This window comes from Lepisosteus platostomus, chromosome 3, assembly GCF_059453375.1.
Source record: "Lepisosteus platostomus isolate fLepPlt1 chromosome 3, fLepPlt1.hap1, whole genome shotgun sequence".
NCBI classification, from domain to species: domain Eukaryota; kingdom Metazoa; phylum Chordata; class Actinopteri; order Semionotiformes; family Lepisosteidae; genus Lepisosteus; species Lepisosteus platostomus.
The window spans coordinates 4,903,191-4,920,108 of record NC_142613.1 but is presented as its reverse complement, the minus strand read 5'-3'; positions in this window follow the sequence as shown (position 1 = coordinate 4,920,108).

The following is a 16,918-nucleotide window of genomic DNA, read 5'->3' as shown; positions in this document are numbered from 1 at the left end:
AGTTGTGAGTTGCAGGGTGATATGGATGCTGGCTATGACAGGAGCTATGATATGAAAGGAGAAAGGTATGTAATAAACAAAAGGCCATCGTAGCATGACAGACAACTTCAAAATTCAAAGCCTACATGTCAGACACGTGTGAAATACAAACTAGAGGTCATAAGTGTAACCTCCATTGAATTGCATTTGAATATGAGAACAGGAGGCTCATCAGATGATTTAGCTATCTAGATCAATTAGCTAATAACAACCTAACAGGCTAGATGGACTGAATGGCTGCCTCTAATTTGTAACAGTTCTTATGTTCTTCTTCTGTTTATAGATAGTAATTGATTTGTCAAGATCTGAAGACAAATTTCTTTTTTTTCTTTAAATATTTTCAGGCACAGCTATTTCACCCAGTACAGTATATGAACATCATCAATGCGTGCTTATTCATCATCAATGTGTGCTTATTCAGACCACTTACATCTAAGTATTAAACCAGATTGCAATCCCTTACAGTCACGCATGGATGTTTGTCTCTCATCCATTGAACAGAAAGAAGAGATTTACTTCAAGAACCATGTTTGTGTTTACAGTAGATCGAGTGTAGAGGCTGGGACAGGTAGATTTTAATATGCCCTGTGTTTTGGGCTTTTTTTTTTAAACCCGTGTGTGCCCACTGTATCATTCTATCATTCTTCATTTTCATTTATTTTGAAATCCTCTGGTAAGCCTTTACGAGAGTCCTTGTTTGTTATTTTCAAGATGTGCTAAATGTTTCCTTTTATTCTGGTGAAGTAATGCCAAATCAAGCAGGACAGAACAGTGACAGTGACATACATTAGCAGTGGGAGTAATACAAATATTTTCCTGTGTATATCAGTTGCACTGACACATGCATTGTTCTGTTAATAAGTGAGAACCGGAGAAGATTCAGCACATGCGTGATTGAACGTGTCTTTAATTAAACAGCCCATCCATTACTTTTTGTATTTCCCTTCCATTAGCATAGCCAGCGTGTTGGCATGCAGCGACAGGATCATCATATTCATTCTCACTCCAAAGTGTGTCCTCTACATCAGCAATTTCTATCCTTGAGGCCTGTTAGTCACTTCAGATTTTATTCAAGTTAAAAAGATAAATTACTAATACTGTAGGTTATGTACCTAGGATTTAAACTCTAGCAACTCATCAACAATCGTTCTCAATATAATGAGCTTAGCTAATGTACTCTTCTTGTCGGGGTTGCTGCTCCTGGTTGCATTGTGTTAGTTACTTTAGTTGGACTTCAACAACACTATTTATTGTTGTCAGTTTCTTGTTTGGGGATTTTGTTTTGCAAATTTTATTTATTAAAAGGGTGTATTAAAAATCCCCATGGTGCTCCTCTACCATATTTTGTTCCAGAGCCTTAATGGCTTTCATTCCAGCTGAGCTCTCGGTTACTTAATTATACCTTTAATTAAACTGATCAATCTGTCCTTACTAACAGTTTGCAAATTTTTAATTTAAAGTTTTGTAAGTTTCTTTTACATCAGTGTCTCAAAATGTATTTATTGTTCATCCATTCATTTAATTGAAAATCCAACCTTTTAAGAACTTGAATCCATTTCAATTCCAATTTGCGGCTGAAACATTTGATCTTATTATCTAAAAGCTTAGCTGTCTTTCTAATTGTAAAGGTAGACATGGTGGCACATTCAGAAGCTGAAACTCTAGTATATTGTGAATAAGAAAATGTTGTTGAAATGTTATGTCTGGATTTACTGATGGATTAACATAGAAACTCGAATGAAGTCTGAAAAGATTCTGAAAAACAAATTCAATGCTTGACCTGAAGGTAATTGACAAAGTTAACCCCTTAACAGCACTCAGTAACAGGAGTGAAACACTACCCAGTGGGGTCACAAGTGCACACTATGGGGAAGTGCATTTACAAATGAGAACAGAAGGCATTTCTTTGCACAAAGGGTTGTGGGAGAATGGAACAAACTCACCCTCTACATTGAACCAACACAGAACCTGGGATGAATAAGCTGCTAACTTCCAAATGGGCCACATGGGTTGAATGGCCTCTTCTTGTCTATAATGGTCTTATTAGGTGAATGTTTTCTTTATTAATTGATTATTAATAAGGTCTTTAACACTGCATCTCCTGGTAAGAGAAGCCTCTGGCACACCATCTACCGTGAATGCAAGTGTATCGGCTGAAGGAAAGGAGAGAGCTGCTGCCATTGTATAATATTTCCAGAGTGACGGTTTCATCATCTTAATCAATAGTAAAAAGCACAAATCCAATCCCCGCTTCCCTAGTGAAGCTGAGCACATAGCCGTATCGCAGTATGGATGAAATGTGATGAAGTGTGATGGTAAATAAATAGTGAAAAATGCGATTGTCAGATCTGCTGAATGAATTCCAAATGCAGCTTGAATTACTCATTGCAGGCCCTGGCAGTAGCCTTTTGTCCTAATCAAAATGCAGTTCACTGGCGCCATCAGCGTTATGGTCCCTTCCTGACAGTGCAGGGAAAAGAAACGACTATAAAAATTCATGCATTAGAGCGGGGCTGTCAGTCATCCATAATCATTTCCCAATAAATGAATTTTGGGTCGCTGTTTGTCTTTGGCTGACAAAAAACAAATGCAGTTTTACTCCTATTGAGCATGTCAGGCACTTAATAGTAGAGTACGGAGGTGTATGGTATTATACTGTAGCTCATACCGTAAAGGAAAACTTTTTGAAGGAAAAGTTTTTTTACCTGCATACTGAGAACAAGCTTTATTCAATTTAAACAAGCAGATTTAATGCTCGATATGCAATGTAGTGTGCAGCTCAGAAGACCTTCCTGTAAGGAAGTTTGTTTGTTTTTGTTACATGGTTCATGAAAACCGTTCTTGAAGAATTCCAGTGAACCATCTTCCAGAACTTGGCTGGGTAGTTTGTTCCAGTATGTGAAGAAATGTATAGTTTTACAGGGCTGTGCTGTAATCCAAACACTTTTATTGATGCAAGCAAAGATTAATTATTGGTTTTCTTTTCTGTTTTCCCTGTACCATTTTCCTGAAGGATGTTTCAGAAATGAAGACATTTGCCAACTTTGCTTTTGGGAGACAGCACTGGTCAGAGCATGTGAAACCCCATACACAGAACTTAAAATTTTAGTATAAAAGCCAACAAAATGGAGATAAATATGAATTTCTATATGTCCTTATTTTTTCTGCTTTTGTGTTGCTCGGTCTCACATTCTTCCTCGTTTTTGTTTCAGGAGTGGATTAGCCCTTGGTGGCTCAGCCGATATTTATGACCCCAAGGTTCCTCCCCTTGAGATGTTCTGTGTTAAAATGGAACCTGGGTTCAGGAAGTCAGTGAGCTCAGAAACTGGCTGTTGCTTAGCTGTTTGTCTCTCACGCTGTACAGGATTTAAGTAAAAGCAGAGGCCCAACTGCAGCAGTTAATAACATCAAAAAGCAGGCTATAAATAATAGGAGTTCATCAGGTTTCATGGGTAACTACTAAATCATCAGCATCTTAAAGCTGTCTCAATTAATCAGGTGATTTGTTAGGTTAACAGGCCTACTTTAAAAATAATTGGGAACAAAAAATCAAAATGGCTCTCACTGAGAAAAAGTTCTCTTAATTGAAGAAATTACTAGCTCAATTGAACGTCTGATTAGAGTGGCCTGTAAGACTAACCTGATTAGGGCTTCTGAGACCCCTCAAATAAAACGTGTTTTGTAGTTTTTGTTCTATTAGTTCTAAATACATGTTATGCAGATCATCACTTCTTTAGCACTGTCGGCAATATATTGTCTTAAAATCAATTTTGATTTTTATTCTTTTGCTGTGAAATCTATTCTCATGACAGAATACAAAACATTATTTTTAACTATAAACTTGCGCAAAATCTGAATTATACAATCTATGATCCCTTTCAACATTTGTGAACTTAAAGTATAATTAATTTGTATACTTAAGTATAATACGTTTTGGCTGAACCTGCATGCTAAGAGGGTAGCTTCCTGGCTAAAGGATTGAGGAGGCTAGGATCCCCAAAAACATAAAAGGGAATCGCAAGAACCACCAATGTAGACACAGAGAAAGAAGGAAAATAGCATAGTAGGAAAATGCAGACTTTACGTTTAAAAGAGAAGGCAAACATTTGAAGAGAAGGCATGCATAAAAGCTGTAGGACACCTGCTGACTGAGGGACCCCAGACAGACCCACGGCAAAGAAGGTGGCATCAGAAGCAGCAGAGGCCAAGATAGAGCCCAGGGCAGTGTTGGATACTGGGGACAGAGGCAGGAAGAAAGACAAACATCAAAAACTGTAGGACGCATGCCACCTGAGCCAGAGTTAAGATGGAAGGATGAAGGAGATGGATTGTTATGGGAAAAAAATATCATTGCTGCAATCCCTTTTTGAGGGAATGTCATGATTGTAGATAGACCTTTGCAATGTAGCTAGAATCCAGTCTTTTATGTAATAATAATAATAATAATAATAATTGCTTACACTTATATAGCGCTTTTCTGGACACTCCACTCAAAGCGCTTTACAGGTAATGGGGATCCCCTCCACCACCACCAATGTGCAGCCCCACCTGGATGATGCGACGGCAGCCATAGTGCGCCAGAACGCTCACCACACATCAGCTATCAGTGGGGAGGAGAGCAGAGTAATGTAGCCAATTCATAGAAGGGGATTATTAGGAGGCCATGATTGGTAAGGGCCAATTGGAAATTTGGCCAGGACACCGGGGTTACACCCCTACTCTTTTCGAGAAGCGCCCTGGGATTTTTAATGACCACAGAGAGTCAGGACCTCGGTTTTACGTCTCATCCGAAGGACGGCGCCTGTTTACAGTATAGTGTCCCCGTCACTATACTGGGGCATTAGGACCCACATGGACCACAGGGTGAGCGCCCCCTGCTGGCCTCCCTTATGTAAGGGAGTGCAGTAAAGCTAAATGTGGTAGGAACAGTAATGGGGCAGAGGGAGACGACATACCACACTCATAATGAGAAGCTGGAAATTCTTGTTCGAGTCTGAAAGTTCTTCCGACAGACATGCAAATCCATAGTGACGAGGAATCTTTTTGAAAAGGACAGAGCTGTGTTTCTTTCCTTCTGTCTTAGGGTTCAGTGTTCAGTTTAAAGGTTACAGAGAGGCATGTAGAGAAGTTTTCTTTTCCTTCTGTGTTGTTGGCTGTTTAGTATACTGTAAATGTTTTTGTTTTATTCAGTCAACATGTGCAGCATAGTCCACATGGTAAATTATGCACAAGACAAAATGCGTACAAAAGTACAATAGATTATATTTCTTTTTGAAGTTTGGATCACAATCCACACATAAAGAATAATACTTGAATCAAATGCAAGGTAAGTTGCATATTGAGGAAAGTCAGTAATGATTGTGATTTTAAACAGCCGGGTGAAATTGGCTGTGTCTGTCATTATGCGTCCTGAACGTCTGTAAAGAACTTTCATTTTTCAAAGCAGTTGTTCTTTCTGGAAATTATTAATATTTTTCATTTAAATTTTTAATGGATATTTTAGGCATCCTGCCTCATTGTAAAGTATATCTTATACATACACATACTGTATACATGATAAGGCAGGACTATAATTGCAGGTCTGGGGAAGACAGGATTAAGTGTTAAACCTTTTAGAAACATGGCAAAATAATTCTCTGAATAACCACGAAAATGTATTGCAGTGGACTTTAATAAAAATGAAGAGGTTTTGCAGGTTCAAACTTAAATAGCCAAGCTTTTTTTTGACTATCTGCAAATTAATACACTGAATTATTCTGCAGTATTACTTGTATGGTAATTTTTAATCGAAAAAATATTTTCAGAGTAGAAGATTGAACGTCGGAGCCTATTCTTGGATGTGAATGCAGAGGCGTGCTTTAATGGATAACAATTTCTATTGTGTTAGCTCAAATTTAGTAAACTTTGACCACCATTTACAAAAATCATTTCTGTAACAAGTTTACATGTCAATTAAAGTTCTGGGATGCCTGTATAGATTTGACAGCAGACTTCATAAATGTGTGTTGAGAGCACACTCAGCTGTGCATGTTTAATCACTATCTGTTATACTTTCAAGATCCTCCAAGCATAACACTTGCTGTGCATCTTATTTCTGTTTCTGTAAATCATTCTGCATACCGTCTTGTGTTCAGAAGCCCAAACTGTGCATTTCATTTTACTGCTAATGTCATCACCCACTTGTCAAAATGTTCATACAGTCTGTAATAACGTTGCTCTTTTTTGCATTTGCAATGAATTTAGAATGAATCATTTTCAAAGGGAAAGCCGTTTTCACAAGCTGCCAGTACAAAATAGGTCAGGACTGAGTTCACTTATTTTAAGAGTAGTTTCACAAACAACACTAACACCCAAGAATTATATACATTTGCTTATTTGGGATTTTGGAGAAGGGTTACATGAGAAATGAAAAAGTAGGGTTTTACAGTATGTATGATACATTTACATTTTTGAAAATGATGTCAGGAATGATTATGGTTAAGAAGAAGCGGCTTTGTTGTAGTCATCCCTCCCAAACTTCAGTTAAATTTCAAGCTTATCTGGTAGCTTTTTCATGGCAGTCTTTAGACTGCATGCATTTTCTTACATTACATTGACTTTTAAAGGGTGATCTATAAAACATTTCATACAATTTAAGATTTTACCTTTGAAGCTTTTTTATATAACACCCTCATGAATTACAATATACTGCAGAGTCTTCGTCTACAGTACATTTATACCTGCTTCAAACTTCTGTTTGAAATGGCATTCTGATTTTCGCAAAGCTCATCTTCAGGAAGATTCTATCACATTATTGAGAAATATAAGCCAGGCTAACATCACTGGACACCAGGCTTTGAACTGCCAAGTGTCACATGATAAGGGTTCACAGCCTGTGATAATAAGCATGGAAATTTTGTACACCTTGTATTGCCTTTTCAAATCATTTTGGAAGCAAGTGAAATGAGAACAATAAATAATAAATGACAGAGTGAAACACATGAGTCAAATATGATACCAGTTGTATTCTTACAGTAATATTACAATAAACTTTGCTTCCTATTTAAATTGCAACAGGGGTTTTATTTAGCATTCATTTCATATATGTACTGAAATGGAAGTACTGCACAAAGCTGACATCTCCATCTTTTCCAAAGAATGTAAGAAAGGTTACAAATGAGAGGATGCCCATCTAGCTTAATTGATCTGAGGATCTTGCTCGGATGCTTCTTGAAAGAAGCCGGGATATTGTGTCTTTTTGTATAAAAATAGGGCCTCCTGTTCACAACAACCATGTTTCCCTTTGTAAAAAAAAAATGTTTTTTAAACCTGCACTTTCTTCTTTAAATATAATTAATATTTTTCTTATTTGATCAAATTAGGAAGAATCATTTTGCACGGAGCTGATAAAATGCAATTATAATGTTAATGTTAATAACTGAAATTCAGGAGAAAGGTCAGATTCTAATCCCGAACATGTCCACTCACCTACAGTATGGTACAGTACATATACACAGTACTGTAAGTCTCACTACCAGGTCTTTCTTTTGCATATCTCTCTCACATATCCTCTACCTCCCCATCTAGACCCTTGCAGTAGCTCCCTAGCTCAATCCTCAAATAGTGAGGGTGGAATGACCAGCCTGCCTAGCCTCGGATAGGCTGCCAGTCCAGGTGGGGCTGCACATTGGTGGTGGTGGCGGGGAGTCCCCATTACCTGTAAAGCGCTTTGAGTGGAGTGTCCAGAAAAGCGCTATATAAGTGTAAGCAATTATTATTATTATTATTATTATTATAGTCCTTTACCTAGATAAGTCAGGCCAAATACATGTTCTTTCTATCGCATTCATTGGGATCCAACACATTTACTGGAATCTTATTTCATGCAATTTTCTGTTGATGCACTTTTGCACCATAATTTGAATTCATATGATATGGAAAATTATGTAAACACATACCACAAATTAGAGTCTGCAGGAAAGAATTTGCACTATCTTGCTCACATTTTTCCCATTCTTTAAAGCACCTTTCTTCACTACCTACATTTCCATTAGGTATTCAGTGATGTTCTGCTATACTAATTTGGTAATGCTTTTAGTCACTGTACAGTAGTTGCCTAGCAATCACTAAGCATGTATTGTGAGCAACATGTAGAGGGAACGATATGCTTAATTGATGAAGAAATGGTTTGAATATTATTGAATGCATAATACAGACTAGTTATTTTTTACTAAAATACATATCAATCACACAATGACGTTCTTAAAGTCACCTAAGTGAATTCATCATTACAGCCACACTCATATGCTAAGCTGTGAAAATGTGACCTTTAACATTAGACGGGCTCCATATTGTTTTAGGTGGTAATACCCATTACTTGTTTTTTGCAGGGTGACAAAATTTACTGTAACTTACTCACATTGACTTTGTTTCTCGAAAAGAGCAGGGGTGTAGCCCCGCCGTCCTGGCCAAATTTCCCATTAGCCCTTATCAATCATGGCCTCCTAAAAATTCCCATCTATGAATTGGCTTCATCACTCTGCTCTCCTCCCCACTGAAAACTGATGTGTGGTGAGCGTTCTGGCGCACAACGGATGCCATCACATCATCCAGGTGGATGCTACACATTGGTGGTGGTGGAGGGGAGTCCCCATTACCTGTAAAGTGCTTTGAGCGTAGTGTCCAGAAAAGCGCTATATAAGTGTAAGCAATTATTATTATTATTATTATTATTATTATTATTATTATTATTAATATCGAATTCATGCAATATCTAATTCAATACTCTGTGTACTGATCTGTGTCAAGTAAATGAAGGAATGTGACACTGAATTGTTAAATGTTAAAAATATATAAGGGGTACAAAACATGTTTTGCAAATTGATTGAATTCTTCCCATTACATTTTGTGAAACAACCAATTCTTCACTGTCTTTTTAGCATGTTCCTCTTGCTGGCAGAAGGAATGCTGTTTATCTGGGCCTCGATTATGTTCTATTTGCTTTATCCTTACTGTGGCAATAAGGAATTAATTATTTACCTTGTTACTTAATGTATAATTTACTAGCTCTGAGGGAGTAAATCGAGTGTTTCAAATCCATTAAAGGATTCACAAAGAAGCTACATTATAGGGTTAGAAGCTCTGGTCTGACCATTTAATTGGCTAATGCCACCAACCATTTATTTATCAGATTCTGAGTCAGCCATGTGTATATGTTGTTTAATTCCTGAAACTTCAACTCAAAGCACTTTACAGGAAAATTGACTCCCCTCCACCACCATCAATGTGTAGCACCCACCACAAATATCTAAACAGTAATGCATTGTAATACTAACAATAATTAATATCAGTAACAGTCAATCTAGTAAGTTTTCCTTGGGCATCTATTGGATGAGAAGAAAGGATCAGATGAGAATATGAAATGATCTTACAGAATGGTTTCATTTCATATCGATGAAGACACTTTGAACAAGAAAGATAGGATATATTGTTAGGTCCTGTCACAAGATTACGGACATTTTACTACAGAAGTATTAGTTAAGCTTCAGAATCACTGTTTAACGTTATAAGATAAAACACTGCTATTTCTACTCTTCCAAAAATATCTCAGAACAAATTAAGTGGAGAGTCATTGATCTTCAGCTGTATACTGTAAGTGGGCCTACTCCTTCAGATTTAGAAAAAATACAGGTACTGTACTGTATGTCATTTTCATTCTCCTTGAATAAGATGGTTGAGTGACAGAGATGTTACATGTACTATACTTTGCCTGTTTTGGGTAGATAAGCATATCTGTACTGTTAAAGATCATTAAAACTTAATCTCTATAACACAAAGCTACACAATTGAGCACACAGGATCTGTACACAAATGAGGAAATGAGACCTACGTTACAAAACATAGCCAAATTGTTAATTAGGGGCAGTGATGTTAAAACCTTTACCTTAAGCCATTGAACCCTTTAACTCAACACTTACAACATAAATACCAATAAAGTCAAGCTAGCAGTACTTCAGTGATGTTATCTAAATTCAGTCAGGTGACATTAATATGCAAACTGCTTCCCCACATACTATAGATATCAAATTACTCCAAAGCTTCAGAATTTCTTCCAAAATGAAATGGATCTTTTCTTGATACTTCAAGAAAATCTTGGAATTTATATTTTGAAAAATGTGAGTTATGGCACTTTCCCTCTCTCTCCCAGTCTATTTTGTACATTTTGTACAGTTTGAGAAATGTGTGTAACTAAATTCTGCAAAGTAGATTTTCAGTAGTTTGGTTGGATCCTCATGAATGCAACAGAGGGATGAATGTTTTAGAGGTTATCTCACCTAGCTGACTGAAGGCCACTGAACCCCCTTATTTTCATCAGGAATGAGCCAGGGTGCTGCTACAAGAGTGAAGCTTGTGGAGTGCACAAAGGGAAGTCCAGAATGCAAGCTAAACATAGGAGAGCAGATGTAAGTAAGATTAGAATCAAACTTTCCTCCTGAACTTCTGTTATAAACTCTGTTCAGAGCTCATGGAAGTCACTGTGTTTTTATCAGAATTCCATACCAGCCAATTGATTTAACCACTTATAATTTTACTGTTGAGTTTAAGCTGCTCCGTGTTATTGTAAAGATCTAAAATCTACCACAGCGTGGTTGTTTTCCTCTTCAGTCTGCTGGGACACAGTGACCTTTTCCTCACACTTTCTCAGCAACATTCAGAAGATGCAGAAGGGGAGTAGATACCCTTAATGTAAATGACTGGGGGACATTTTTATGGTAGATAAGTCCATGACATTAAGCATTTTAATTAGAGTTTTAAAACTCTTATCTGTCTAATGAGATTCTAATGATGTTTTTACGTGCCTTAACATTTTGTTTCCAATATGACATAGAAACAAATTATTTGGAATTTACTGCATTTTCATAGCATTATTTCCAAATTAGTTCAATAAAGGGACAGGAATACTGTATTCTTATATGTTAATAGATATGAAATGCACATGGTGATGAAATAAAGTCTCTTAATTGCTTGAATGACATCTACCCTTACCACTCCTTTGAGTGCTTCAGTTTCCTCCAACACATTCCAAAACCATACTGGTAGGTACAGTAGGTAACCTACCATACTGGTAGGTTAATTGGCTTCTAGGTAAATTGAGTTTAAGTGTGATTGTTTGCACGACTGTTTCTGTGTTGGTCCTTTCCAGGGTGTACCCTGCTTCACACCAGTTTCTTGCCAGAATTGACTCTGCCCTCCGCCACCCTGAACTGGAAGAAATCCCGGCTTTTTAACACTCTCGACCCATGACTCCCACTCTAATGTTGCCCCATGTTCTGTCAAATTCCAGAGCTTAAAAAAAAAATGAAAGGATGAGAAAAATATGTGATAGAATTCACATAGAGAAAGGCTATGGCTGTCAGGTTCCAGGATTTCTTTTCAATTGGCAATGTGTCAAATCACATATCGGGCTTTCTTTCAGCAGGTTCTAGGAAGCAGAGGCACATCTACAGTATATGCGATATGTAGAAGATGTCATGGGAGACCTCAACTTGTATTTTGAGGAGCGTTTCATGGGAAATTCATGAGTGGGAAATCCCCAGTGAGATACTGTACAGCAGACTGTGATGGATAATGAGGTTAGGGCTGTGTGAACCAGAGGAAGCAGTGGAGGAGTTTGATTGTGTGAACTCTGTGCAAAAGCAGAAGGGATGTAGACTCACCTTGCCATGGTGTTGCTTTGTCTTTTATGTCATATTTATTTAATTTAGATTTTTTTTAACTTATGAAACTGAAGGCCGCATAAAAAGGCCCACAAGACTGCAGCAAAAGTATTGTGCAGAACAAACACATACTATACATTCTGCTGTCCCAGACGTATACTGTATGTGAAAAGACAAATTCCTTATTCAAGAAATTGTAAAGGGGCTAATAAAGTGATGTTATGTTGTGTTATACTGTACATAATCCTGTAAGCATCCTTGATAATTCCACTGTCTTTACTGGGAAAGTAATCCCGAAGGAAATCTCCTATAGGATTCCCAGAGCCATAAACAATATTCAGTCAAACTCAAATGGATTGTGGAGAAAAATCTTTCCAGGATTTGTATGTTTATTTGGGATTGGCAAGGTATAAGTGCAATAGTACTAGGATTCGTCAGTTTCAAGCAGATAAAACTAATACTTTAACTCCATGTTTAACCAGATAAGGCAAATGCAGACCAAGTTCTTGGTTTGCTTGGGGGTGCAAGTGTATTCCATCCCAGCCACTGTTTAACCCCACAACCCCCTGCTGTAGAGCCCAGAACATTTTTTGTGTTTCTCTTTAACTCAGAGCTATAGTATTTGCAGACTTCAACTTGCATTAGTCCAGCCACCAGGCTGATGAGGTTCATTCTGTGCAGCAGCAGGTCATGCTAGCCTATATTCTGTCAGCCAGGATGGAGGAAAATTCATCTGGTACTGAAGAAGCCTGGTTCCTGTCCCCACAGTCATCCCAGATTTCCTCTTGTGAGAAGAAAACCTGTAAAATTCCAGGGAGGTCGCTTCCAACTGGACTGTCAGTCTATCAGGAGTGGAAAATGCAATAGGTCAGCCAACCCATCAGGTGGCGTCACTTCAATGGACGCTTGTATATCAACACTCAACAGGGGCATACAGTAGATATTGAAATTCACTTCAGAAAAGTCATAAAGATGTGTGAACACGTAATGAAGTTTTGCAATTGGAACTGTTAGAAAGCTGTCAAGCTGTTGTCGAATGCTTGAGTTTTTTCAATTTCAATAAATAATTTACAGACCATCTGAGAGCGAAAGAAGAATTGCAGCCTTTTCCCTCTACAACAGCATCTTACATTCCAACTGTTTTGTGTACCATCTTAGGGCCCACTGAGCACCATATCGTTCAGGAAGCTGGGTTTGTAATTCAGTGAACAGCTACAGTATGGCCATGCTGTGCTCAGCTGCTCCCATAGATAAGCATTATACAGAGATGTTAGCAAGTGCCATTGCTGGTGAGCCCATGCCAGTATCTGCATGCAGAGTTCCAATAACGGCAGGAACAATAGCACAGCTGAAGTGCCAGCCCTTGAAATAGAACAGAACTGAGGAGGGATCAGGACTGCCTAGCAAGAGGGTCACACACTTTGGCAACATTGTCGTCGTATAAAAGCCAGCACCAGTGTGTCTCACATATAGTATCTTACATCCTGCTGGTATTGTCTGCTCCACATTTGTTAAAGTTGACCCCATTTAGGTTCTCTTCCTGAATCTAACATTCAGTCAATATGTATTTGCTGTTAATGGTGAAAAACAAAACAAAACAAAGAAAGTCCTCTGCAGAGACATACTGTACAGTACTGGGCTGCATTTTAAAGGAAGCAGAATTTGTCCTGCTACTATTCTTTCAGTATACTGTATGAATAGTCTATTTAAACCATACTAACTGTTAAGGCACTAAATGAGAACATTGGCTTCCTTTATGTTTGGTTTTCCCTTTAATATTTTAGAGCTGTATAACCCGTTTTCTGCTTTCAGAGTGCTGTACTGTAGTCCTGAATTTTAACGAGGCTCGTCAAAAGTTACACTTTGTTCCTTTTTAAATAATTGTTTATAGTTGACATCTGGGAGCTGCTGTGAGGGCCAGCTGTGATGATGACTCTGTGGGTCATTGTTACATAATATTAACTATTGATCCTGTGATAACATGTACAAGCAAAGTGAATGTGATATACTTGAAGGGAAACATGGTTCAAATTCATTGCTGACAGAATCTCATCTCTGGAGATTTGTATCTTACGCTAATGATTGGCAATTCAGTGAGCGGCACAAAAGTAAGGCTTTTATTAAACAATGTATTTTGCCTTAGTTTGAATAATTGCATGCTTTGGGACTGAACAGGGAGTGCTAAAGTTGGAATAATTAACTTAAATTGCATGGAGCTGTAAACTATTTAACATTCATATTTTCCATTTGTTTCTACAAAATTAATTCGTTTACAGCTTATAAGGAGGGGTATAGTATATACTGTACTTAAATAGCATAGAGTGAAAAAGCAAACTGTTGAAAGATCTGTTACATAGAACACTAAAAATAATGATTGTGAGGGTACATCCACATGATGGAGAGGCTACATCTCCATGAAGGTAAGGCCTTCATCCACATGGTAATGAAGGGACATGATGGTAAAGATACATCTACATGGAATTGAAGATGCATCCATACCTTAGGTGACGAAGTGCTCAGGTCTCCTTGAAGTATATTAAAACTATACAAAGATTTGAATATAAAGATAAAAATTAAGCTGATCATTCCTAGTTCTCTCCTAGGACAATGGAATGACTTATGCTATTATTTCATGCTGAATAACTTGTCATGTTCCCAAAGTAAATCTGAGCTTCAAAACAGACTTCTGTTCAAAATCACTGACCTGCTATTTTATGGTAGCCATTTATTTTTGCCAGGGGCTTTGTGTTTCTTCCTCGATGTCATCAAGTACTATAATAGGAATTGGCACTAAAATTAAAAATCAATTAATTGAATTCAAAAACTTCATATTGTCTTCAAGCAGAATGAACATAAAATGAAGCAAAGCAATGTTTGCACATGAGACAGGTACAGAAACCAGCAACAACACTATAACATAACTGCACTTGGATGTTCTACTTTTCTAGCTCAATTAAAAAAAAAAGAATAATCTTTTTCTGGGTCAGATCTCAATACACCACCTTCCAGTTTTCTTCTTTCTTTCTTGTCTTACCTGAGAGATTTGTCAGGAGTATCATCAATTGTAGCCACAATTTCCCTATTCTGTCTTTTTCTTTCTTAGAATACACTTTTTTTTCCCTTTGTGACAATCTAATCTTAAATCCCTGGAAAAAACACGTCACCATCCTTTAAGGCTGCTCTTTCTTTCAGATGGTTTTGAATTCCCCTTGACTTTTTAAGAGTGATGGTGAACAAAGCTCTTCTCTGTGGTATCTGGTACGGATTGTGACTTCCAGGGTCTTCATAGTGCAGAAGTTTTCACTTCTCTGCATCGAAGAGAAAATCTGTAAATAATACATATTCCATGCACTTATATAGGGCTTTTCTGGACACTACACTCAAAATTCTTTACAGATAATGGTAACTCTCCTCCACTACCAGTATGTAGCTCCCAGCTGGATGATGCAACGTCAGCCAAAGTGCATCAGTACACTCCCCACATACCAGCTATCAGTGGGGGGGAGAGCAGATTGATAAAGTAACTTCAGAGATGGGGACTATGAGGAGGCCATAATTGGGAAAGGGTGGGAAAAAATGACCAGGATACTAGTCAAGACCTCAGTTTTACATCTCATCCAAAAGACGGCACCTTTTTTTACCATATACTTTCTCCGTCATTGTACTGGGGCATTATGGCCTACACAGACTGCAGGGTGAGTGCCCCCTACTGGTCCTACTCACACCTCTTCCAGTAGTAACCTTAGCTTTCACAGGAGGTCTCCCATCCAGGTACTGACCAGGTTCACACCTGCTGAGCTTCAGTGGGTTGCTATTTGTGATTTGAAGGGTGACATATCTGCTGAATTTAAATCAATATTGAGATGGGTTCTACTGTATATATGAAATTCTATTGAAAGGAAAGGATCCTGCTCACCCATCACTGCTATCTACCAGCTAGGTTAACTGGAAAGACAGCTGCTTCACTGAAAACTGCAAGTCGTTCGCCAGTAATATAAGAATGCTATCACATCACCAGGGATTCACAAATGGTAAAAGCCTCATTTCACTGTACTCATAATGTTTTGGGCTGCTTCTAGGAAATTATTATTTTCTTGAATCTAAAATGTATTGGTCGATGCATTGCTATGAACATCATCCCCAAATAAAAATAGGATATATACAAATAAAAAAAAACATTTTATTGATAAAGAAACAAGCACAACAATACCATTGTTTGGACCTTACTGCGATCTACAAAGGTTAGGTGACATTAACATTGTTACAGTGCTGGGTTATTTTGTTCACATAGCGTAATTTGATCACGTTAAATTGATGCATGACCTCTGCCCACTCTGGCAGAGGGGGTGCCAGTATGTTACTCTGTTACAACACTGACTGTAATATTATCTATAGTAAATAATTTTACATGACCCTTATGCAGTAAGATAAACCTGCCCCTTAGTTTCAAACTGTCTTCTTTTTTGTTTTGTTGTAAATTTCTTACCCATCTTTTAGTCACATATGATTGTCTGGATAAAAAATCAGAAAAACATTTTTGTTTCTTTGTTTAACAGAAGTACTTCCACTGCTTGTAGGAACTATAACTCTTTCCAGCCCATGTAATCGAAGCCACACAGATAATATCTCAGCGTACAGTGAAGACATTAGCTACAGCATATGTTGTACTTTAAAGATACAGATTATATTGTCCACTAGATGTGATATTGAAGTCAACAAAAATGATGTGACAACTTCATAAGAAATTTCTCAGAACAGGACCTATTCCTGTGATAATACAGTTTTCCTTTGGTCTCAGACAGACAATTCTCCATCTCTTTGGAAATGATGTTTAGCCTGTAACTGTCATTGTAGTGTACTGTAGCTCTGTTGAAGTACTGCAAGAAGAATCTACTTAAGAATCTATTAAACTACACTGTTCCTGGCTTATACTTTCAAGGGCAAAGCTCAAATATCTAAGAAAGAATGTTGGTTTTCCAAAACAAAGAACTCAACGTTATTAAGCACACCCCGATACTCTGTATAAGTATGTGTAGGCCATTATTTCGTGACATTAAAAACAAGGTTTTGACATTTTTACATTTTTTTGAGTGAAGACTAAGCTGAAAATGTAATGTCCATTACTTTCCTTATAGTTTTACTTTTCCGACAGAAGCAACAGGTTTACATGGGAATCTTAGTTG